The 27,456-nt window shown below is 35.9% G+C and overlaps 1 protein-coding gene across 3 annotated transcripts in view; it reads right to left on the reverse strand.

The window, feature by feature from the left end:
- LOC150098500 (uncharacterized) overlaps positions 1 to 23,450 on the reverse strand; it is a 28,783-nt gene extending 5,333 nt beyond the window's left edge. Inside the window, exon 1 of one of the 3 annotated variants that reach the window (XM_090404827.1) lies at positions 23,149 to 23,450. The gene's annotated coding sequence lies outside the window, so the exon portion shown is untranslated. Of the gene's footprint in view, positions 1 to 1,277; positions 1,361 to 22,182; positions 22,500 to 23,148 lie in introns of those variants that run through there. The other 2 variants (XM_090404828.1, XM_090404829.1) reach the window with 2 other exon arrangements.
- Positions 23,451 to 27,456: the final 4,006 nt, after the last annotated feature.

Genomic DNA, 27,456 nt, shown 5'->3' on the forward strand with positions numbered 1-27,456 from the left:
TCAAACTCTGCAATTGCACAACTCTACTCTCTTCTCAACCGAAGCCACCAATTCAGCACAGAAAACAAGCTACGCATCTACAAAACAATTATCAGACTCACTTTAACATATGGATCACCGGTTATAGCAATATCAAAACACTTCAAGTTATCCAAAACAAGTGTCTCCGTATGATATTTGATGCTCCGTGGTTTGCCAGGAATGCATCTCCTTTAACAAGATGCTAACATCCCAGATATTCCCACGTTTCTCCGTAAAATTTCACCTATATATATTTCAAGTAGCTATACTATCAGCACAATTTTACATTAAAATATGAGTATTTTACGAAAGTGATTTAACAATTGTATTTTGAGCGTAATTTAACAATTGTTAAATTACGAAAGTAATTTAACAATTGTATTTTTTGTAATTTCAAAAATACAATTTAACAATTGTATTTTTGAAATTAAATTATTTCAAACAAGAGAAGGAAGAACAGGGAGTCCTCTTCCCCCACCCCTACTCCAGATGAACTGTTATGTAACACATATGCACTGTTTTTTTATTAATTAAAATCTTTCTTCCTTTCTTAAATAACTAAAGAAAATCATAAGTTTTCAATGATAACAGTTTTCGATCATAAAAGTGAAATTGTAATTATTATAAATTAAGAAACTATTCTGACAAATATTTTTTTCAGTTTCTAAAAGAAATCTCGATGTTGCTAATTACGATATAATTAAAAACAAAACAAGACAATGCCGATGTATTATACACTACTTGAGGCTCTGCACTGTAATTCAAAAGAAGTGTTCTTTCTTTCTCAATAGCCTCGAGAGTTTCTGAGACAAAAGTTAACATTACTGAACTTTCTTTTTTGTAGCATACAAGTAAATGTTTTTTATATGGTGAAAATATAGAACACAATTTCTAAAACTTAGTATAATATCAACTGACAGCTGATCAAATGATTGTAGTTTGCAAAGAAGCAAAGTTGCAAAGTTTGCAAAGTCAGGCATTAGAATTATCTGCTTCGGCAAATGCAATACTATTATTAGTTTAATTCTTTCATCGAACGGTAAAATGAAGGAATAGATATTGAATACTGTATGTGGAAACTTTCAAATCAGTAGAAACTTTGATAGAGTAATTATTTTAAATCAGTTCTATTAGTACCATGCTAAAATAAGTCTATTGAACAAAATTCCGTAAGACACAAAAAGTAAATACTTAAAGAAATTCATAATTTTTCTTTTGGTTAGTAAAGCCTTAGGTTAAAATTTAAATCTTCTTACCTCAGAGTGAATTAACTACACATTCACGGTGTGTTTAGTAATCAACAATTCGATTATTAACAAACGTTGAAGTTACACGTGCACAACTCACTTCCTGAATGCCGAATGAGCGGTACAATATAATAATAAAAAAAAAAAAACGTTTGTAGTATAAGGGCGCCTTCTCTAAAGCTACTTCCCGAACGAACGCCCGGCTTGTATAGTGCATCCGCCAGTACTATACTACACATTGCGAAAAACAACTTGCACTTTTTACTAAATGTTATTAAAATTCGCAGTATTTTTACAATATATTTAGTACATATCCATATTTAATAAACGCTAATATTAAAATGTTTTTTGTTTTACTTTTCCCACACACTTCAGCGCCCCTTGAAGAAAGTGCACCGATAGCCTCCATACCATTTTCCAAAAAGAAAATGTTCTAGCTCTTCGAAAAACACATTAACGGACATATGTTAACGTGTTTCTTGAAGAGATAGATTGCAAAACCTATTAAGTTCATTGGAGGGAGTGAACAGCAGGCTAATGATTTCCTATAAAAGTTGGGAGTAAAAGCGAAAGCTTTCACCTTTTTATGTAATTAAAATAATACACAGTTTCATTTTTTATTATTTAACTTGCTATTTCATCGAGAGATACAATAAATGCTTTTATTGCTGTCATGTAAATCGGAATTTTTATTTAATTTTTTAAATAGCCCTTTAATTTAATTGATTTAATTATTCTGAATTTGGAGCTGGAAAATTCTCTTCACCCAATCACCAGTTCTGATTATATACACCACCTTTGGAACTTTTTACCTAGTTTATTACATTTGAAGTTATATTACATATTTTGTTGCTAAACATGGCGTGAAAGAAATGAGACTTCAATAAAGCTAGCAATGATTTTAAAATACTAAATTTCATCAACATTTGTCTAACTTGAACAGTATCATTAGATTAATATAGACAGAAAAACAAACCTTACTGGTTTATATATGTTGTTTCAAAACACTTCTACTTTTATATCAGTATAAGAAAGGGAGGACATTGAAGTTAAAAGTTAATACAGATTTCACATATAATTTTTGTTAGCACATAATTTTCACCCTACCACTTGGCTAACCAGATATGCCTACCAGCTTAGCTGAGTGGTTAACATATCCACTCTCCAGACAAAAGGCTGTGGTTCAAATCCCACCTAGGACATGGAGGTTTTTCCTTTTCATTCACCTTCACACATTCATTGATAGAAATATACACTGCTTGGAAAGAAGTCAACAGAGACCATAATGTGAAGAATAAAGAGACATGGGATCCACCATAAGATGTAGGATTTCCTTTCTGCTGTGACTGCAGCAATCCTATGGGGTATACTTTCCACGAGTGTAGGAAAGTAATCAATGGAATTCTGGATGACTCTTCCTTTTGGCTTGTAATGAAGTCCTGGACTGTTATGGGGTGGACCACCCAATACTCCAGTTCATTTCACAGATGTTCAATAGGGCTGACACTAGATTATATGGAGGCTAATCAAGTGTGGCGATTCTCATGGTCAGAAACAATGCAGTGACAGCAGCCTTATGACACTGTGCAGTCTTGTTGAAAGAAAAATGAAACAAAGTAGATTGCATTGCATTGTCCAGAATGTTCACATACCTCTCAGAGTTCAATATTCATGGCAACACAAACACAAATCAAGAAAAACAAGACCACACCACCACCTGTGAATTTCATAGGTGGGATGACGCATTCTGGTAAGAAACCTTAGCTGGGAAATTGATGAATAACTGAGAGATGTTGCTTTTACTGTTGTTAGAAATATAAATCATACATCAAGTAACTGGAGCCTGAGCAATCTGGCATTGCTGAACATTACATCTTTACAAACTACAGTGTTCTCTGGAGTAAGATTAAATTTCTACTAGAGGAGATACCTTATCGGATATCTTTATAACAAACCTTGTTAAATTTCACTTTTATTACACTATTATTAAACTATATTTTTTCTCCTTTATGAAAGATAGTACCTCATCAATATATTAACCTTCCTTAAATTGTTTATTCAGTTATTTCTTTATTATTATTAAGACTATTTATATCTATATTGTTGGCTTAGTAAGTCTTCCTAGAATTTTTTTATTAATTATATATTATGCTGTGCCATTTCTATTGCAAAGAAGCTTTTGACATATAGGCCAAAATCTTATAATTAAAAATTAATTATTCAACATGAGCCTTTGTATTATTCTTGTATTTGTATTATTCTAGTTTTATGAATACATGATCTTAATTTAACTATGAATAGATGACCAAGGCTCCTGTTTGAAGTTTAATGACGTTAAAGAGCACTGCAAAAGGATTAAAAATAATATTTCTTACAATATTGTCAAGGAGTACAATATGAGACTTGTAGTGCATTGGCTTTTAACCCTTGAAAAACAGCAGTAATCCAAGATGGCATAGTAGCCAAGCATAATGGGAGTAGACCATGTGTGGATCAAAAAAAAGGAGGGAAAAAAGACACATGGGAAGATTGAATTATAGTGGAATTGATATGTGATAGCTTTAGAATACCAAAATATAAGATCTGGTAACATATCAGTTCAGCATGTAATGCAATCATATATTACCTGTACACCACTTCAAGATATATATTGGTAAATAATGATATTATATAGTATACTAATCCTATGATCAAATATTATCTGACATCTATTTTTATGGCATCTTTCTTTTTCTCTGCTCAATTTATTTTATGCACCATGAGAATGAATACTCATACCAATTCCACTTCTATTGAGCTAATTTCAGGTGGTATGGTCACTTAAATAGAATGGGTGAGGAAAGATTAGCAAAACAAGTGTTTTCTGCCAGGTTGGCAGGAAAACGACCCAGAGGAAGACCAAGATATAGGATTATTGATACTGTACAAAGTGCCTTAGATGATAGAAATATAAAATCTGATAATGTTGGAGTCTTGACATGTAACAGGCTGATTTGGAAGAAAATTGTAGATAGGAAATTAGTAATGATGTAAATTTTTCATGTAGTACTATCATATCCTGTACACACCTTGAGGGTACATGGCAGGAATTTGATGATGATGAGAATGAATAACTATACGACATTACACTTTTTGCAAAACAATGAAAGATTATCTGTTAATCCATTCTGAAATACATTCTTCTATTCAGATCCTGAGGGGATATTATTGAATTACCCAGTTTCGTGAAGCTTACTCTTCAGCGTCCTACTTGGCCCAAAGAATACCACTTCTACTGAAAATGTATCATTTTGAAAAAGAAGGAAACAAGGCTCAAAAAGATCTAACGTGGTCTGCCTATAATATCATTATTATTACTATTACAGGCAACTCCAAGGAGTCCTTAGACTCATCGAGGGAGACCCTTAACATGACGTCAAGAACAACTATTCAACATCCACACAGTATCTATCATACCTTGCTTTGAACTCATTCACAGTCATGGCACCCACAACAGATTCTGGCAACTTATTCCACTCATTCGCCACTCTACAAGCAAAAAACCTAGTTATAACACCCTTGCTAACCACACTCTTGTCCAGTTTCCATGGATGGTCCCTAGTTCTCCCACCACCAGACCTGTTCTGAAAAATTTCCTCTGAATTAATCTTGTAAAAACCCTTCAGTAATTTGAAAGTCTCAATCATATCACCCCTCTTCTGACTATCAACCAATTTCTGCAAGCGACAGTTCTTCAACCTGTTCTCATAAGGTTTATTCCATAGACCAGTTATCATCTTGATTAATAGCCTATGGATCCTCTCTACCTCCTCCTCATCAAGAAGAAATTCTGGTGCCCAGATCTGGGCACAGTAGTCAAGATGGGGTCTTCTAAAGGCTCGATAAAGCAGAACAATAACTTGCTGGCCTCTTTTTAACAAAGTATTCTTAAGTAACCAAGTGATCTGATGAGCTGATTTAGCCACTTTTGCAATGTGCCCCCTAAACTTCAACTCCCTGTCCACAATACTCCCAAATCCATGGCCTCGCCAATCTCCTGGAGTTCAGTCCCAATAATGTGGTATACTGCTGCTATTCTTTTCACCCCAAAATGCATAACTTTACACTTTGCCACATTAAACTGGCATCCATTCTCATTAGTCCAGTCTTCCAATCTATCCAAACCATCCTGCAAAATTTTGACATTATGTAGATTCACAACATGTCAAACCTAACCCAACTTTACATCATCAGCAAACAAATAAACAGTTCCTCTCAGATCCATGAACAAATTAAACAGCAGTGGTCCAAGAACAGAACCCTGTGACACACCACTAGTCACAGGCCATCTTTTGGACTCGACTCCTGAATAAACCACTCTCTGATATCTCTCCATCAACCACCCTCCTATCCATCTCACCAAACCTATATCCATCCCCCATGTGCTACAGTTTACTGATTAGAATTCCATGTGGTATCCTGTCAAAGGCCTTAGCAAAGTCCAGCAGTACCACTGCAAATCCATTACCCTTATCCAGTTCAGCCGTCACTGTGTTATAAAATGTGAGCAAGTAACTGAAGCATAATCTATCCTTCACAAAATCACGCTGTCCCCCATACAGTATCGCATTTTCATCTATCCATTATTGAATTTTTCTCTTGACTACATTCTCCAAAACCCTGACAACAATTCCTGATATGCTGATCGGTCAGTAATTTGCAACAGTAGTCTTGGAGCCTCCTTTATGCAATGGAACTATTATCCCCTTGGCACTAACCCAGACCTGAGACTCAAATTAAACAAAATGGTCAAGGACACTGACAGTTCTTTTGCCGCTTCACGTAAGACCCGAGCTAGTATACCATCCAATCCCACAGATGTATTCACATTAAGGTTTTGTAATATACTATTCACCTCCATTTCATTCACCTCAATTCCTGTATAAGCTATTGGTTCCTTGATTCCTGCAATATTACCACCTGGTTGATATACACTTGCAAAGTGTAAACTTAGTAATTCTACTATTTCAGCTGATTCAGTTACCTTCTTGCCATTGGCATTCCTTAAAATCATTCTGCCATATACATTTTTTCTTTTACTTGCAGCATATCGAAAAAACTGTTTGGGATTATCTTTAGCTTGCGTTGCTAATTTCCTTTCATAATCTGCTTTTGCTTTTCTTACCACACTAGTTACCCTTCTGGCGTGTGCTTCATGCTTTTCGTGTGCCTGTAGGTCATCTTTCTCCTTAAATTCCCTCCACAGTTGTTTCTTTCTTTCCAGCTCAAGCTTAATGGTGTTATTCATCCATTTAACCCCCACTTGATTTACTATCCTAAATGTATGAAAACTCCACACATTTAGCCACCTCCCAGATCAAGTTATGATCACTCTCACTAATAGGTGGCAACGTGGTCATATACATTACAGTCAAATTCTCAGATGCAATTACTAGATCAAGCACTCCCCAACCTATAGTATATTCCATTACATGCTGTCTCAGGTAGTTATCCTTCAATAACTGCCTGAAATTAATTTCCGCTCCTCCTTCCAATCAATGTTACCATAGTTGAAATCCCCCCCCCACTTAATAATTACCCGTCTTCCACTCATTGAGTCTATTTGCCTATGCATACTATCTCCATTATTTATTCCATTACCTGGTCTATAGCAGCACCTAACTATATATTTTGTTCTGCTTGCCTCGATGTGCTCTTTTCACTATCCTTCGGTTCAACTTCTATTCTCCTTGGTTGCAGTTCATTAGCTATCATCAATAACACTGCTCCCCCCATTCTTTTCTCTCTGTCCCTCCTGAACACACTGTACCCTTCACATTCTATTAAACTAGCTATATCACCTTCTGTCAGCCATGTCTCACTAATACTAATAACCTGTGGCCAGGAAGAGCCATCCAAGGTCAAAATTTCTCCTTCTTGTTCCTAATACTCCTGGCATTAGTATACATAATGTGCAGAAGCCCATTAGTCCCACCCTTATCTTGATGTCTCCTACTAACTATCCTATTCTGGTTTGTTGTCCTACGTGCTAGCCCAGGCATATTATACAACTGCCTCACTGATGTCTTCATATCCACTTCCAACCCCCCCCCCCCCCCCAATAGCTCTAGTTTCCCTGATTCTGCACATCCACTTTCATTTCATTCAGCAGCACTTTTTCCGGTCTCCACACACCAAATCCATTCAGATGAAAATCAAATCATATATGGGAAGGTAAAGTAGCAGCAATATTTCTTTTGAATATTCATCATCATCATCAAATTCCTGCCATGTACCCTCAAGGGGTGTAACAGGATATGATAGTACTACATGAAAAAAATTACATCATTACTAACTTCCTATCTACAATTTTTCTCCAAATCAGTCTGTTACTTGTCAAGACTCCAACATTATCAGATCTTATATTTCTATCGTCTAAGGCACTTTGTACCGTATCAATCCACCTATATCTTAGTCTTCCTCTGGGTCGTTTTGCTGCCAACCTGGCAGAGAACACTTGTTTTGCTAATCTTTTTTTGCCCATTCTGTTTAAGTGACCATACTACCTGAGATTAGCTCTGCTAATGCATTCCTGGATGCTGACAATGTCAAGTTGTTTCCTAATATCCTCATTTTTAATATGATATTGCCATTGATGCCATCTGTTCATGCCTATAATCCTTCTCAGCTTCTCAGGACTCTCATATCTGTGGTCTCTAGTCTTTGGTCAAGTGTTTTACTTCTGCCCCAGCTCTCAGATCCATAAGTTAAAACTGGCTTGAACACTGTCTTGTATACAGCTAATTTAGTGTTCCGACTAATTTCTCTCTTATTCCATATGAATTTATTCAATTGACTTCCCACCATACCAGTTTTGCTGATTCTATTGTCTATTTCTATATTTAATTTACCATCTTCATTAAAAATCGTGCCTAAGTAGCTGAAATGTTTTACTTGTTCCACAGGTTCTCCATTCACAACACAGTTGACATTTTCAATGATTCTGCCTATTTTCATTGTCTTTATCTTTTTATTGCTGACCTTCATACCATATCTATTACAACAGCTATTCAATTTAGTTAGAGAATCTTGCAGACTTGTAGCAGATTTATTTAGAAGTACAACATCATCTGCATAAAGCAAAGAGCTGACATTAACATCTCCAATTTTGATATCATGTTTAATACCACTTTCCTTCATAATGCGATCCATATAGATAATGAATAACAGAGGGGATAATGTACATCCTTGTCTCACACCAGATTTAACATTAAACCATCTCCCTGCTTCCTTCAATTCTAACTACTGACTTACAACTCAAATAATGACTAAGTATTGCTTGATATAATGCCCCATTGACACCATATAACTGTAGCGTATTGAATAGCTTCTCTCTTGGCACCTTGTCATATGCCTTTTCCAAATCGACAAAACTTAAATACAGATCTTTATTATATTCCCATGCTTTCTCGACTATTTGTCATAAAGTGAAGATCTGATCCTGACAGCCTCTATTTGGCCTGAATCCAGCTTTTTCTTCACCAAGCTTTTCTTCCACAATTCTTCTCAACCGTTTCTCAAGTATACTTGCATAGATCTTGCCAGGAACACTCAGTAGGGAAATACCTCTGCAATTCTCACATTCAGTTTTATTTCCCTTTTTATATATGGGTACTATGAGAGCTCAACTCCAATCATCGTGAATTCGTCCCTCTGTCCAGGCTTTCTGAACTATGCAGTGCAGCCACTGTAAGACTCTTATACCACCATACTTCAGCATTTCTGGTCGAATATCATCTACTCCTGCTGCCTTTTCACATTTCAAGCCTTTGATGGCTTTTTCTACTTCAAGTATGGATATGTATTCCTGACTGCATGCCCGGGCAGTGTTTTTTACCACTTTGCTGTCATCACTGCTTGTTTCATTTAGCAGTTTTTCAAAGTAATTACTCCATACTTCAAGGATATCTTTTTCTCCCGTTTTCATGTCACCTTTATCATCTCTAACTCCTTTTACAGCACTCTTTCCTCCATTCCTAAGCTTCTTCAACAACCTCCAGAATATTTTGCCAATTTCTTGATATTTATTTTCTATATTCTTGCCAAAGTCCTCCCATGACTTTTGTTTAGCTAGTTTTACACAGTGTTTAGCATTCTTGCATTTGTCTGTATATTCTCTAAGAGCAAAAGCTGACTTATTTGAAGGAACTTTTGATATGCTTTCTTCTTTTCCTTCACTGCCTCTTTAACTTCCTGTGTCCACCAGGGGGGGGGGGTTTCTGATTTTTTAAAAGAGGAAAACAACTGCCTCCCTTTCCTAGACACACTAGTCACCCGCCAGCCTGATGGAACTTTGGTTTTCTCAGTTTACAGAAAACCCACCCATACAGGCAGATACATCCACCAACAATCCCCCCCCCCTCACAACAATATGGAGTGGTAAAAACACTATACAACAGGGCTAAACTAATCTGTTCTAATGACATAGCCCTTAAAACTGAACTAAATCACATCCTCAACACTTTCTCAGCCAATGGCTACCCCCCCCCAAAAAATCCAAAAAATATTAAAACCTACAAACCACACCCCCCCCCTCCCCCCCTCCACAAAAAAGATTATTCTAAATCCATCACCATCACCATTCCCTACATCCGAGGCACCTCAGAAAAAATTACCAAAATTCTAAAAAAACATGACCTCACCTCCTGTTACAGGCCTTACAGAAAATTGGCATCCCTTATCCACTCTACCAAAGACCAACCACTTCCCCTAGACCTACCTGGTGTATACCAGGTCCCTTGCAGTTGTAAACTGTCGTACTTTGGCCAAACAGGCAGGACAGCGAATATCAGAATTTCTGAACACAAGGACTACATCCGGTTTTACAAGTATAGCCATTCTGGTCTTGCAGACCATGCTCTGGATACTCGCCACAGAATACGGTGGAAGAAAGCAACAATAATACACTGGAGCAAATATAAATTCGAAAGATTATTTATGGAATCAGCCCCTGCCCTAAGAAACTCTCCAAACCTCAACAAATTTGGTTGTGTGCGACTGCCCCAAATTTGGGAGGCATACATCAGCAGACCTTCAGCCCAATGGCCAAGAACGCCTACTTAGCCCGCCAGAGGGCACCATCAGGACTTCTAGGAGAACGATAGCTTCAAATCTTCATTCTCAGTTACTGTATTGTTATTACCTGTGTGCACCTGCCTTTTTGTAAGTTCCTTTAGAAAATGGCAATGTGACATTGCCGAAATATCGGAAATATCTATTAAAATATAATTTAATTTATATTCGGATCTACGTTGTTTCAATTCCCTTAGTTATTTAGAAATGCATAACCAACGTATAAGCCTGTCTACGAGAATGTAATGGTTCTGTCTCAAAAGTGAGTAATTCAAATATGGCTTGTTTCAAGCAGATATTCTTTCTCTTTACAGTTATTGCATTTCCAAATTAACCATCTTCATTTAATGATATCATGTTTCTGCAGGTCTCAAACTAACAATGTTGTTAACTATTATTACAAATAAACACTTACATATCCTCTGTCTCTAACAAGAGTGTTCATGTTTCAACAGTGACAAAATAATAAATTTTGAATATTCAAGGTACTTTATCTCATACAAAGAAACAAATAACTAAATGTAAGTTAATAACTAATTATTAAACTAACTAACTAAATAATAATAATATTAAATAAATTATTAAACTAAATAAATAATAAATAACTAAATGTGTATTAGAATAAAATTAGAAAGCAGCTTGGGACAGTCCTATGGTTAGGAAAAATTAGAAGTGGGAGATATCACAGTGTATAAGAGCTTGTGAAGAAATACTTATCACCAGCAATAATAAGTTACATACCTCAAGTAAAGAATGATAAAACAAAAACTGCATGAATAAAGAAATCAGAAATAACTGGTATAATATGGAATACAAAAATTGGACTAAAAAAAACTAGCCATACAATCCAAAGAAAATCCTAAGGAATTCTTTTCTTGCATAGCCATTGGAAGAAAACTGATTAGAGATGAATAATATTTTCAGTTGAAAATAGTGGTCAGGTGTCAAAAGCAGTGACATGGGAGTTGTTTAAAGATCACCTTATTTGGACATTTCATCCCTGAAAAACGGAGGCTTTATTCCTGGATGGATAGATTTAAATGAGCATCAGAAAAATATGTGTCAAGTACAATTAGGCAGTGTATTTGGATGGGATTTTGCTGCATGTTTTGAGAGAATGTGCTAAGAAACTGAAAGCTCTGTTTGGGTTTATGGCTGTTCAAACATCTATCTGCTAAGAAAGTGCAAGTGAGTAGAAAGAGGATAAAATAGTGCATTCCACAAGGTTGCCAGTAGAATGCAGGTGTCAAACTACAGAACCAATCAGTATTTCTTCTGTATGAGTTAATATTTTGAAGACAGTGAGTGATTGTATAAAAAAAGGGGCAGATAAGAGCTATATCATTGGTAAAGGTCAAAATGGATTTGTTAAGAGGCATTCTTGTTTCAGCAATTTTGACAAGAATTATGAACAAGTAAAAGCATATACTGTTCTGCTTTTTTTTTTTTTTTTTATCTTGAAAAGGCATTTGATAAGGTGCCACATGATAAGCTGGAATTTAACTTGTGACACATGGAGTCAGATATCAGTTTAGTGAACTGAATCTGAAATTGGTTGTCTCACAGGCATAAGAGAGTTGTGCAGATGGAGAAATATGAAGACAACATGTAGAGTTCCACAGCAGTCAATACTAGGATCTTTGCTTTTTACTTTTATGGCAATGATATTGTCACTAGGTTACAAAAATGTATTCAGCTATTGTAGGTGATGTGAAGACTGGAAGAATACGGATGACCTTTTAATGCAAGTAAATGTAAATGTCTTGAAATTTGCGATATTCAGAGGGGAAGATACTGCATACTGTATTGGTGGACCTGTACTAGAAGAGACAAAGGATCTTGCAATGATGGTTAATAAAAATTTGAAGTTTATGGGACATATTGTTGGATGTGGTGAAGATAACCTAGAAGTTGGCTGCAAAGAACTTTGATCAATAGAGATAAAAGAGTGAAGATTCCATTGTATAAAGCATGATCACATATCATGATTATTGCACTCAGATTTAGATAACAAAAATGATATCAGGAATGTATGATGCTAGTTATCAGGATAGATTGAACGTACACAAACTACAGAGTTTGGCAGAGAAAAGACGAAGGGGTGACACGATGAAGACATTTAAACTGAAGAGAGGTGTTTACAGAATTGATACTGGATAGATTTTTCATGTAGTAGAGCTGGGGGAAGGAACAAGGACAACAGGCTATCCCTGGATGTTGCAAAAGGGTTGGTGAGTAGGAGATTGAAAGATAATCTTTTATCTGCATCAAGGATGGTTGGACCATGAAATTATTGCCTGGTAGAAGCTGGTAAATATGCAAAAAGTGAACAGGTTTAAGGAGCAGTATGAAAATCTTTGTGTTGTCTAAGATAGTGTCCACTTTCATGAGTCTTTACTCTATGGAGACCCAGATAACTATTCAGGATCGTCATGGAGTCAAAGTTCCTGATGATAATTCTGAAGTGTAATTTAACATCTCTGCATATGAGTCTGTAAACATATCCATAGATCCATAAGAAGATTCATGGATATGTTTATGGATCCATAACTGCAACTTCATGCATTCGCCAATTTCAAATCCACCAGACTGAATGGTGATTTTTACATATTATGTAAAATCATACATCGAGTGCAATGCAGTCAGCACTTGCAGTGGTCCCCACCTACCTCCATCTCCAGTAAGATATCACAGACTAAAGACCTCAGATATCCCAATTTGTCCACAATTTGCAAAACAGATAGGCCTGCAACATGGCATCTTATCACCATGTCTCTTTTGCACAGATATGGGAGAATCATATCTTCAAATTTATACTGGCTAGAAGCATGCGACTCATTACATGACATGATGCCCCTTGCCATTGGAGGTGTCCACAAGCAGTGTATTTCTAAATCATTATCATTTTATAAATATTTTGATGAAAATCGCTTGAGATGGAAGAAATATATTTATAGACCTGGATGTTGACTGCACAGCTTACAAAATATTCAAAATTAAATATTTATTTTTTCTTATCATAAGAAACATTTATTGTTTCTTATATTATTATTATTCGTGACACCTCCAATGAGTCCGAAGACTCATCGCGGGAGGACACCTACTATTATACAACTGTCTCAACCACTACACCGAGCTTCTACTACCAATCATCTCCATCTACTGCCCACCTCCACCACCACCAGTATATTTTTGTCTGTAAATTGTGTGTGTTCTGAAGGGCTGATTTGTCTGTATGCAGGATGAAAAACCAGAGTTTCTGGGAGAAAAAACCCTGCTACCTCCATATGAGATATGCTAACTCACCTTTGATTAAAAATCGTCCACATAAAGATTCCTCCCATCGCGACGAGAATTGAACTTATATATTAATGACACTTTAATATTTGACAGATTTTTGGACTTAACATTAAACAACCTGATATGTGAGAAACTGAAGCTATTCAGGAAATAAGTAAAGAAAGTTCATTAGATTTAGTAGAAGTTCAAGAATTATATACACTGACAGACAATGAAGAGAGTGAACATGTAGACCAAACTAGCAATGAATTGACACAAGATAACAGCGATGAAGAAGATATCATAGTAGGCAATATCAAATAAATTTTCACCTTTGCAAAATACTGGTTATCCCTGTTATATTATTTGTACAAAACACATATAAAATATTGTTAATGAATAAGTTTTACATCAGATTTAAGATTTAAATTACTTTATGTACGTAAACTTGTTGGGACTGTTGTTTCTGAAGATTAATGAAGATGAATTAACCATATATAAGAAGTTTGAAATGTTATTTTACCTTAGTAAGTAATAGAATATCAGTATAACTGCATTTTGAACAAATTTCTTTTGTAAAAAAAAAAATATATATACACACACACACACACACACACAGTATATTGTATCAACAAGCATCATGTTTTGTATAGGATTATTTGGGATATGAGGAAAAATATATCCGAAATATATTTTTCGAAAAAAAAAATCATAATACAGACATATTATAATATTTGTTGTATTTATATTCAAGATTTTGGTTTGTAATCTTTTTCGTGTGTCTTATCAATACCTTTTAAACGAAACTTATATGAATAATCATATATTCACTAATATTCATCAATCATCGAAATATGCAAGAAGCAAAATTTGTTAACCAATTTGAACAAAAACAAAAAAGAAATAAAAATAATAAAAATAAATACGTTTCTTTTAAGATTAAAAAAAATCCCTTAGTCTTAAAACATGTTAAATTTGTTTTCATTATTTCACGGCCCCTCAACAAAACTTATGGCCCCCAAGGGGAGCCGTGGCCCACAGTTTGGAAAGTGCTGTTGTAAGAGACAACCTGCAATAAAGTGTAGCAGAAAATAAATATGTCCTGACAGTGACAGTAACTAAGTTAACTATAATTTAAGCAACTTTTCCAAGTTGGTAATTTATGGTTAAACATAACTTATAATAAATGACAGATTTGTACTAGATATCAATACTCTCCACAAAATATTAATAATCAATATTTCTTTCTCCACAAGTTACTGGCAGGTAATTTTTTGTGATCTTTTCCTATGGGATTTGTGCCTCCTGAAAGCCAAATATCAAGGCATGATCCTTCCTTAAACTATTAATTTTGGTGCCCATATTTTCCCTATATGTTACTAGTATTATTACTTGACATCTCCGAGGGGTCTAAAGATACATCAAGAGAGGGCATCTACTCTACAACTCTCCATCTACACCACTGAATCCACCAGGGAACCATATCATCGACACCAATGCCATCTACTGTTCACTACCAACACTAGTAGACAATCGCAAACATCCAGGCATCTGATGAAGTTTGAACTCAAAGACTGTTGTAGAGATTGGATATATCATCCACTCAACCTTTTATGTATCCGCTCTCCACTTAGTGAGAAGTCTCTGTAAATATGATTCTGCACATATCTGTTGACCAAGCAGATCTCCTGGCCTGGTTGGTCAACAGGCAGTGCTTCTAAACAAAATTCAGTATGACAAACTGTTCCTGTGATGTTTTCTATAGTAAGGCTTCAACTCAATATCCTTATTATTATTATGGGCAACTCCAAGGAATCCTTAGAGGGAGGCCCTAAACATCATATAAAGAACAAATATTTCACGTTCGAACAGTGTCTATCATACTTTGCTTTGAACTCATTTACAGTCATGGCACCCACAACAAACTCTGGCAGCTTATCACACTCATTCACCACTCTCCAAGTAAAAAACCTACTTCTAACACCCTTGCTAACTACACTTTTGTTCAGTTTCCATGGATGGACCGTTAGTTCTCCCATCACCAGACCTGCTCTGAAAAATTTCCTCTGAATTAATCTTGTAAAATCCCTTCAGTAATTTGAATGTCTGAATCATATCACCCCTTTTCCACCTATCAACCAATTTTTTTAACCAACAGACCTTCAACCTGTTCTTGAAAGGTTCATTCCATAAACCAGCTATCATCTTGGTCACCCTCCACTGGATCCTCTCTATGTCCTCCCCATCAAGAAGAAACCCAGTCACCCAGATCTGGGCACAGTAGTCAAGATGGGGGTCTTATTAAGGCATGATAAAGAAGAACAATAACTTGCTGACGTCAAAGAATTCTTCAGTAACCAAGTGATCTGATTTAGCCACTTTTGCTATGTGCCACCTAAAAACTTCGACTCCCTATCCACCAACACACCCAAATCTCTGCCTTCGTCAACCTCCTGGAGTACAGTCCCACCAATGTGGTATACTGTACTGCTGCTAATTTTTTCACTCCAAAATGCATAATCTTACACTTTGCTACATTAAACTGACATCCATTCTCATTAGCCCAGACTGCCAATCTGTCCAAATCAGTCTGCAAAGTTTTAACATCATGTGCATTCACTATTGCTCTACCGAACTTTGCATCATCAACAAATAAATGAACAGTTCCTCTCTGATCCTCTCCTATAGTATTAATGAACAAATTAAATAGCAGTGGTCCAAGAACAGAACCCTGCAGCACACCACAAGTAACTGGCCTTCTGTTGGACTCCACTGCTGAATAAACTACTCTCTGATATCTCTCCATCAACCACCCTCCTATCCATCTCACCAACCCTAAAATCCACCTCCATATGCTGCAGTTTACTGATTAGAATTCCATGTGGTATCCTGTCAAAGCCATTAGCAAAGTCCAGCAGTATCACTGCAAATCCGTTACCCTTATCCAGTTCAGCCATCACTGTATTATAAAACGTGAGCAAGTTACTGAGGCATGACCTACTCTTCACAAAACCATGCTGTCCTCCATACAGTATCCCATTTACATCTATCCATTCCTGTAGTTTGCTCTTGACTAATATCTTGAAAACCTTGACAATGATTCCTGATCGGTTGGTAATTTCCAACAGCAGTCTTGGAACCTCCTCTATACAATGGAACTATTTTCCTATCTTTCCATCCCCTCAGGACTAACTCAGAGCTTAGACTTAAATTGAACAATATGGTAAGGGAACTTAAAATTCCTTTGCCACTTCATGTAAGAATCGAGCTTTACAGTAAGGTTCTGTAATATACTATTCTCCTTGATTTCATTCACTTCACTTTCTGTATTAGCCATTTGTTCTCTCATTCCTGCAATATCACAGCCTGGATGATATACTCTTGCAAAGTGTTCATTCACTTATTAATTCTACTATTTCAGCTGATTCAGTTACCTCCTTGCCATTGGCAATTAGGTAACTGAATACATGAGATCTGAGGTAACATCAGATCTCATGTATCTAGATCCGATGAATCATCATTGGCTATTCAAGATGGGTAATATACTCCTTATGTTCCACAAACAATTTACCTTATGGGCTACTAAGATGTCACATTGTCAGCCAGAAAGTCTTTGTCTCTGTCAAAGAGAGGGTGCAACATAATGAAGTATGTGTGGGGTGCTGAGCTGCAGTAGACCACACACATTGCATATCAACCACACCATTGGTCGATACGCAATTATGCTTTTAACTCTGATCAGCTCAAACATGTTTCATACAATAATACTACCTACACTGGACTGATTCATGGAGACCATGTATGAGTAGTCAAATCTGAGACATCTATTACCATAGTGCTGAAAATTTCTTTTTCTTTTTTAGTTCTGACACATACCTTTTGTCAAACATGCAGTCTCCATGCTACTAATATAACAAAATCTACTTCCAGCAATGACCTCCAGTGAAGAAGAAATGTCTTGTTGATGTTTGCTCTGTAACATGTACTTGAAATTGCGCTAGAGATAGTGATGCACTGAACTGAATAATTCGAAAACTCAGTGTGTGTGTGTGTGTGTGTTTTTTCATATTGATGTATATGGCTAATATACAGGATTATCTTAATTAAATATCCGTGTTGAATGCCTTGTGGAGTGCAATCCAGCGATTCATTTGCTGCAAAATTATGGGAGAATAAATTTCCATAGCCCATACCCAGTAATTGTCTGTATTCACAGCTCCAATCAGGTGAAACTGAGCCTCACCCCCCCCCCCCCTGCACAAAATCATAAATGGTTGTAGAGCATCCAAGTACACTGGAGCAAGAAATATTAAACTATAAATATAAATCGACTTTCAACATGCTCTGGGGATGACACTCCAGTATCAGGGTTATCTTGAATGAGTAGAAATTCAGAATCTTTCATAGAATTTTCTAGACATTTGTGTATTGGATGTGCATCTATCTTGATACAGCACGTGCAAAGCAGGAACCAATGCTCTTATTCATGGCCTCCTCAAAAACGACAGTAGCAACTTCATTTATTTTTTGTGAACTGATTGGTTTGTTATCTCTGCTAAGTCTAAGTCCTAACAATCCTTATTATGAGTTAGACCTAGACATTGGGACAGTGAATTTTGTTCGGGCAACAAAATTCACAGAGTGCAGCAACAGCATTGCAATTGTTTAAGTAGTACAGCTTCATGAGCAAAACACGTTAGTTCAATGTTAGTATCATTACTATGAAAGGTATTAAAAACCAGAATGATGGGAAACTTCCCATACTCATCATTTTAAACCATCATGGCACTTGTGTGATATGCAGATACCATCAGTGTTTATAACTACATCGGGTTAAGTTTGGAACTAATTTGATTCTCTCTCAGATATCACTTCCGCCTGAGGCAAAGTTCACAGCATTTGTTTTGCTAGACACAGCATCACGAGGCCTTAAAACATGGCAGCTTAATTTTGATCACTTGTTACAATGAAGTTACACAACAGTTTACATTTGCGTTTCAGAAAGAAATACTTACTTTGTTAACAAATCTTGAATGCAGTCTAATGAGAAGTAATATTAAAAATATTCAACAATATTAATATCTTGCTTTTGTATATTTTAGAAACATTAATATTGACCACTGGTTAAGAACGAGGTGCTGTTTTTTTTGCCACTATTTTCAATGTTAAAAAGCACGACAGAAAAGCAAAGGAAATTAAAATGATTTTCCTAATGAGAAAGAACAGATTGATGCATCAGGGCCAAATATTTCTAAAGAAAGTAATATAATGAGTGTGAAATATTAGATTATTATAACTCTAAAATTAACAATTAACAGTCTCTGGAACCGACTCCCACATTTAGTGGGTGACTTTCTGAGTAGTGCTGCAGCAGGAATGAAACAGGAAGAATAAAAACTTGTTCTATGAGAATGGAGTTGGACTGTGAATGAATGTTTGGTGGCAGCTGCATGAGTTTTAATGGATTTGGTAAAAAGAGGATTAAGCATTGTTGATACTTAATTTGTTGATAAGTATTGTTGATACAAAAGTGACTAAAACAGCTCACCAAATCACTTGGCTTCTGAAAAATACTTTAACATGCAGAGACAAACAAGTTGTTGTTCCTCTGTATCGAGCCTTGATAAGACCCCATCTGGACTACTGTGCCCAGTTATGGGCACCAGGGTTTCTTTGTGATGGGGAGGAAGTGGAGAGGATCCAGAGACGAGTGTCCAAGATGATAGCAGGTCTGTGGAATGAACCTTGTGAGAATAGGTTGAAGATTTGTGGGTTGCAGAGATTGGTCGATAGGCAAAGGAGGGGTGATATGATTGAGACATTCAAATTACTGAAGGGTTTCTATAAGATTGTTCCAGAAGATATTGAAAATATGACTGGTGGTGGGAGGACTAGGGGCCATGAATTGAAGCTGGGCAAGAGCGTGGTTGACAAGGGGTGTTAGAGCTAGGTTTTTTACTTGGAGAGTAGTGAATGAGTGGAATAAGCTTCCAGAGTCTGTTGTGGGTGCTATGACCATGAATGAGTTCAAGGCAAGGTATGATAGATACTGTGTGAATGTCAAATAGTTGTTCTTGACATGATGTTAGGGCCTCCCTCGACGAGTCTGTCGACTCCTTGGAGTTGCCCGGAACAATAATAATAATACTTGTGATGAACATTTATCATGAAAATATATATTGAAATGCATGCAGTACATACTAAATGATTATACGAGAGTGGTTGGAGTTAGTTTGTAAGAGCTGAGTCATTTATTGGTGTAATTACTCTCTTCTGTATTGCATTGAGTATATTTAGGGAGCTCTTCAGAGCACTGCCCCAATGAATATTCTATATATAATCAGGGCTGGAGCAAGGCTGGACATTGCCTGCCTGCAAAGCTGAAATGAGTGCCCCCAAACAAATGACAGTGCCCATTTGTTCGGAGGGCACCCTCCAGCAGCTAAATCAGCACGTTAGTAAATGATATCTACTGCTTATCAACAGTAACCAGAGCAAATCTAACTGAATTTTATTGTTTTCATTTCAAAATAGACACCATCCCCATGAAAAGGGCCATTATAGTTGTCAACCTTAAAATCCTATATCACATTACATCTGGTTAGAAATGTTAGAATTACTTACATTGGCGATATGACGATTTCACAGTTCTGCACCAGTTGAACCGAGCCAAACGACTACTAGCGCTTCAGCAGAATGAGACTCTAAGGTCCCGTAGAAAATGCATTATGGGATAGGGTCGTTGCAAAGGGCTGCTCTGAGCCGAGCGAAGCAGTGCGCTTGCTGCCTAAGAAGCCACATCCATGACAATCTTAGTGGGAGAAAATCTGATCTATTTCTATGCAGAATATGTAAATTTGCAGCATTATATTGACTTAACTAATTCTTATTACTTAATTCATTTATAAAAATTTATAGAAAGATTGAAACTTCATACTAACACTTTGAAAAGGCACCCACCTTTTATTGGTGAGCACCTGCAATGCCGGCCCTGCAGTCCCACTTTCGCCAGCCCTGTATATAATATATATGAGAAGTATTCAATAGATGAGTGGATTTGTACAAGTTAATGGCTGTTCAGAGACAAATTAATGCCTTGAGAAAAAGAGGAATCCTAAGTTTGTGTATGGTGAGGAGGTAATGGTTTTAATGTGTTTATGCCAGGAGAGTGTTGATGTCAAGTTAATCGGAAAGAGAGAGAGAGAGAGAGAGAGAGAGAGATCACATCTTGCATAAAATATAGGTAATTTGTTAAAGGTAAGGTTGGGAAGAAATGGAGGTTATTGTCTGAAAGAAGGCAGAACAGAATTTTTGCAAACATTTAAATTGTCATTGTTGTCTGACTGCTATTGAAGAATGGTTTGGAGATCAGAATTGAGGTTCATAGTTAGTTTTACCTTGAGGGTTGTGGTGTCTTGTTTGATCAAGTTTTCAACTGAGAAGGCCTGTAGCATGGCTCACTTTATACATATAAGCAGCTACCTTAAAAATAATATTTTCAGTTATTAGTAGCATTATTATTGTTGTGGAGATGACATTGACGAACTTGAGATGGAAATTTTGATTCTGAGAAAAGAAAACAAAGTAATAGCCTCAAATTTCATCCCCACTTCTGCATCCGTCAGGAAAGAAACTTGGAATAAATTATCGAAATCGAATGGATAATGCGCAACGAGGCAGGTTATTTTCATAAATGACTATATTCGAAATAAATCGGTTGCTCTATGCATTATGTAACGCTTCCCCCCCCCCACACACACATATTTTCATTATTTCTGTGATTTGCCTGTAATTCTTATTATTAAGGAAGGGTAACCAGCATAATAAATGACCTCATCAGCCATTTTCTGATATGTACTTTCAAGATGAGTCATGCTACTATGACGAAACTACACGATTAAGTTTACTTTCTTATTAATCTGCTATCAAATATTGCCCTTCATATTAATCGATTATCGGTTTGAATGCTGCTTTAAGGGTGCCGAGTCCCCCCCCCCCCGAGTTGTTCGAAAATCTGCGAATAACTTTTGACTGCCAGAAAACTTAACTACTAATAGGTTACTGTTGACCGGAAATCTTACCAATAACATAAACAGTCGATTAACACATATTTTGTATGGTATGCATGTATTATACTATATTCTTACAATAAATAAGCTAGAGAAAAGAAAATCATAAAGAGGTGAAAATATTACGATTGCTTTATGGTGCCTTAGTATAATCGATACCATTGCTTCGAGATAGCCTAGTCTATACACTAATGAATAAATTGTTATATTTTTATTTCATGCTAATTAATTAAATTAATTGTTAACAGTTAATTTTGTGCAGTTATGATTTAATACTGAATCCTTACATTTGTTTACATTTCTCCGACTGTAAATAGCCATGTAGGGTCTGTGTTTCTGTGCGTAAGTTATGATAAATTCTTCATAACTCTTCATAATAGATTTGTGCATCTTTTATAGTAATAAATCATAAAATAGTCTAGTATCTACATATATTTTATGCATTCATGACATACCTAACTTTTTCTTATTTTTTTTGATATTTCTAGGTGATGCGGTTCGTCTGCGAGTTGTGTGTGGTCAGTAGGTTTCAGTTCTTGAGTCAATTGAACTTTGTAAGTATAAAGATGCAAATCTTTCGTGAGAATACGCTGTAGAGCTTCTCGAAATGCCCAATTCAAGACCACGGTGCCGAATTGATGTTCCTGGACTCTCAGTAACACTCTCACGAACTGCTTCGATGTTTTCTGTTGAACGACGGCCAGAGTGTATAAGATCACTAATTGATCCAGTTTCCTTGAATTTTTTAATTAATCTTTTCACAGTTGATGAAGTTAAATCATTATTCCGACCATATTTTGTACGAAAATTGCGAACTGTAGCTGCCAAACCTTCATTATTTTTAAAATATTGCTCAACAATGAAAATGCGTTGTTATTTCGTGCAGCGCTCCATTTTTAATAACCCTGAACTGTCAGCTGTCACTCTGTCTCTTTTTTTTCTCTCGTTGGCAACACTTTACCGCACAAATGGCGCAAAATTTAAATCTTGCGTGAATTTTGGGACATCCTGTATAAGCATAATCAAAACACTACGCTTATGACTGTACCAAAATCAATCATAACGATTTTATTAAATGGCAAAACGTAATTATTTAAACTTATTTTATCAGACATTTCTTGACTTTAACATTACGTTGATAAGATGGGTGAAAGGAACTTGCACATTATTAACTAAATAACATAATTATGTATACAAACGATCCTCAGCATTTTGGATATTGACTTCAATCTTTCCCGGACTAAACTTCACATCCAAACGAAGTGAAAATGTGAGTATGTCTCCAGCAGATCACAGGCAAGGCCTTCTCTTGTTTTGATGACATGTTAGGCTTATTATCAACGGTTAAATGAGTAAGAAGCTTCTAATATTCATCCATTGTCGGCGCGGCGAAACAGGAAGAACACAGAATGTCTACTTACCACAGTGTTGAGCCAGCTTAAATTTGACAAGCCAAATCAGCTTTCCCTCTCCTCGACATGTCGTTCTCATGAAAACGAAACCACAACTATCCTAGAGAAGGGAGCTGTGTTGCATCGTTACAATTCCCTAAAACGAGAAGGGCCTCTTGTGTGTTACGCCAGCATGTCATCTGCCGAATCAGGTTAATCTACAACATACGCGCGGTGAATTCACACTGACACAACCTGTCAACTAAGGCTCTAACTATGCGAGTCAACTATACAAGAGCCGAGCAGTCTACAAAACAGCTCGCATCGTGACGTTATAGTCGTTCCTCTCTCCATACTATTAAACAGCGTTAGACTGTTGTGGTGGCGTTTGAGGTTTCGATGTATTTCGCGGGAAAATGCGGATCATGTTACTGCTCACGTGATATCAGCTGAACCCCTAATATCCCAGAGAAAGGCATTTACCGAAGAGCAGGGCCGAATTTACTCTTAGGCGCATGAAGCGCAAGCTGGGGGCCTCACTCTCTAGGGGGGGGGGGCACATTTTAAACCTTACTCCTCACAAAGAACAGTAAAAAAACAGCATGGTTATATTTGCAAAATAACATCCTTATTTTTAAATATTAAATTCATAATATAAAAACTAGAGGCTGCTGAAAAATTTGTGAGCCCTCCCACTTCCATTTGAAATACATTGTTCTTTCCTTAGAATATAAAACTAACAGGAACTCTGTATTCCATAAAATTCATGTATGTAAGCGTACCATTTCTTTGCTGGACGTATATACACGTCCAGAAAACCTGGAAAATATTCTGTCCACCTGCTGAAAGAACATCGATAAGAAGTGTAGTTTGACCGTCATGTCCATTAGAAGGGGTAATAATTCTTCACCCTGAAAAGAACACATAACTAGATTACTTGGAGTAAGTAGCTACGTTCAGTTGCTTACAGCAAGCAATTGCTTGCCTTTTGCTCGGTTATATCAGACTTTTGCTCGGTTATATCGAATAAGTTATATCAGACTAAATACTAATGAGTTATATTCATTTTGCTGCTTGTTTTTATCGTATAATTATAGTTTTTAATGCCAGCGCAAAATAAGAAATCCTTTCATACTTTCTTCACTTCATATTGTATCACTTTGAAAGATCAATGTCACTATCATTTTTTTTGCTAATTATTTCAATCTCCAATACATTTGAAAATTCTCCCAGAACTTGATTGAAGATAATTATTTTTGTCAAACAGTTATTTTATAAATTCATGAAAATCCGAATCTAAAAATGAATATAGGCTTCCATCTGTTCCAAATTAAGTTTTATTTTTTATTCATAATCTTAGTTCGAAGGTTAGTTCACAGATTGCGCGAAGGTTCGCATTTTTAAATTTTGTAGAGAATCATATGTAAATCTTGAATCGTATCATGTAATGCATAATTTTTATAAACGTAATCTGTAGGTTTTTGCATTTCAACTTTCTTGGTTTCCCCCAATCACTCCCTACAAATCGAAATAAACGGCAGTTATGAATTAACTGTTATGTACATATTTTCGGCTAATGGCTAACTCTCCACCTCCCAAAATTATCACCACACACACACACACACACACACACAAATACTGCTAGATAACATGTGCGCACTTTCTTTTTGTTTGAATTCGTTATTTTCCAAAGTAATTATACTGTTGCAGTTTTAAGCAAAAGACAAAGGCGAAGAATCTCTGATAAAATACCATTGGATATAAATTTTTGAGTTTAACATCATTTATTGCTCATTAAAAAAAAAAAAACGTTCCTAAAATTGAAACGTGCCACCCATATAATTTTATTTTGCAAGGAAAGAAAGCAAAATATCATATTTATTTCAATAAATGTTATTTAAAAAATATAAATATTTGACATAATATTTCCAATGCAAACAAACGTTTTGATTATTTATTTTTGCACATGTGAAATTCGTTTTTATTTGGGAAGAGACACAATAAATAAATTGTGCAGCAAAAAAAGGTCAAATATCGTAGAAAAGTAAAGAAATTCCAAGTAATACAGTGCACATAAAGACAATAATCCGTTAACGGCGGGGGGGAGATTGCATTTTAACAGATAAAAGTGTTGAATGCTGATGAAGTTTCATCAGCATTCAACACTTTTATTAGGTCAATGGGATTTTGAATATATTTGCGAACATATATATATTCAACATAACTTTGCCAGTTTTGTTGTAAAAAGCGCCGCATTTTGAAGAAATATTAGAGGCATAATAATAAAATAGCATTATTATTATGCCGCTTATTATTATTATTATTATTATTATTATTATTATTATTATTATTATTAGAGTCCTTTTAATTATGAACTCTATAAAGATATATTTAATAAATTGGTTGTATTTTTTTTTAATTAAATAAACTAGTTTCATTTTGTCACAGATGGTTTTTGCTTCTGAACTACCTGGACTATTGTTCTTATCAATATTACTAAATTCCAATCTCCTTCTCTGAAAATTGTTTCTTAGTAAATGTGTGACTTGCGTTGACCAATCACTGACTTAGCAGTTTAATCCAGAGAAGAATATTTCACCCTGTAATTTCCCAGAATCCTGTTAGGAAAGAACAGATCGCTGAGTATTGAACTGGCGATCATTTTGAAACACGTTTCTGAGACAACAGAGGTTTTTTTGTGTGCTGCTGCTATTTGTATTAATTAGTGGATAAGAGCAGTTTCTATATCACATAAACAGAGCATTTGATTTTCAAGTTTATTATTATTTATAAATTAAATCGATTTTTGAATTCATTTTTTTGTGCATCAAGATTCTGGTTATTTTAAGGGTAAAAGTCGAGTAAAAAAGTGGATGTTAGCGAGCATAGCAAGTTATCGTTACTATTAATCCTCCGTTTTAACTAAAGCTGGAATTATTATGCTTATTACTGCAACTTAAAAAAATCAGATCTGGAGTTCAATAAATCTTAATAATTGTGCGATAAAGTTGGAACTGAATTAATCCTATATACAGGTAACCCTCGTATAACGCGGTACTTATATATACAACACGGTTTCGATATAACGCGGTCTACACATTGTAGTAATCCTTTATCTTTTCATATATAGTTTTCAACGCGTGACTTAAAAATCAAATTTTATCTTAGTAAAATTTGCGTCTGCCCGTATCGCGCATGTAGTTATAAATAGCGAGTTTATATTAGGGGAAATAGCCTTTAGCACATATGTACGTCAATTGTTTGCCGTATAAAATATTTATTGTTGAAAATTGTCTTCGTTTTCTGCTAGGAAAGCGCATTAAAAATCATAAGCGTGTTAATCTCAAGTTGAGTGCTTTATTTTTTTGGTGAGTTACAATATATAATGCTTTTTTTATGTAAAAAAAAATATATATTTTTATAGTAATGGCTACTTAGAGCGCTTTTGCGATATGGTTGAAAACGAAATCAGTGAATTAATTGATGGGGAAACATTTAAATGAGGAGGAACTGGTATAATTAATAGATGATGTCGAACCAAATGGCAGAGAAAATTCTGTCAAAGATTCTGATTGCGATGAATCCGTTAAAGAATTCAGTTTAAAGAGATTAGCAGAAGGTTTGAACTTGGCAAGAAAGTTATTTTACTGATAACGCTCTCTCAATGGAGAGCTCCGGAAAATTCACCAGACAATTGGATATTTGTTTAGCTCCATATCATGAACTTAATAAAAAATTGCAGCACAGTGGTAAGCAAGGTGATTGACTTAAAAAATCTGGATCAATCTGCTTTTCTTTATCGTAAGGTAGGATCTCAAAATTTTTCATTGACGATTGACTGATCATTATTGACTCGATCATTCGTTAGTGAGTGGCTTTTCTTTAGGCAGATTTGACTGTAGTCAGTGATCATATTGACTCAGATGAGTGTATCGTTCACGCAGCAGTTCAAGGCTTTTTAGGATCAGATTAATTTATTTATGCTGGCAAAGTGGCAGTTTATCAGCGCAGTTTCCTTTCATTATTTAAGGAAGAAAGATATGCCAGCAGCGTGCTAGACTACCAGAGCACTCTCTGTTTGACATCAACGGTAGGTAAGACTTTTGGTTTTAACATCTAATTTCTTCAGGCACTCTCCTGTTCCCCACCCTGTGCCCGGTAGTAGTCTCCCGTCTTTTAAAAGGAGATTTCCACTGCCGGTTGGAAGGAGCAAGGCAGGTCCAGTTCCCCCTCCCCCCGAACAAAGCTGAGGCCTAACAATGGACGCGCCATACAACGACCTCAATTTCAAGGAACGTTTGGCTATATTCAAGCATGTAGCCAACCTAGTACACACAA

Source organism: Typopeltis vanoorti, chromosome 15 (assembly GCF_054136105.1).
Source record: "Typopeltis vanoorti isolate ZY-2024b chromosome 15, IOZ_Tvanoo_1.0, whole genome shotgun sequence".
NCBI lineage: Eukaryota > Metazoa > Arthropoda > Arachnida > Uropygi > Thelyphonidae > Typopeltis > Typopeltis vanoorti.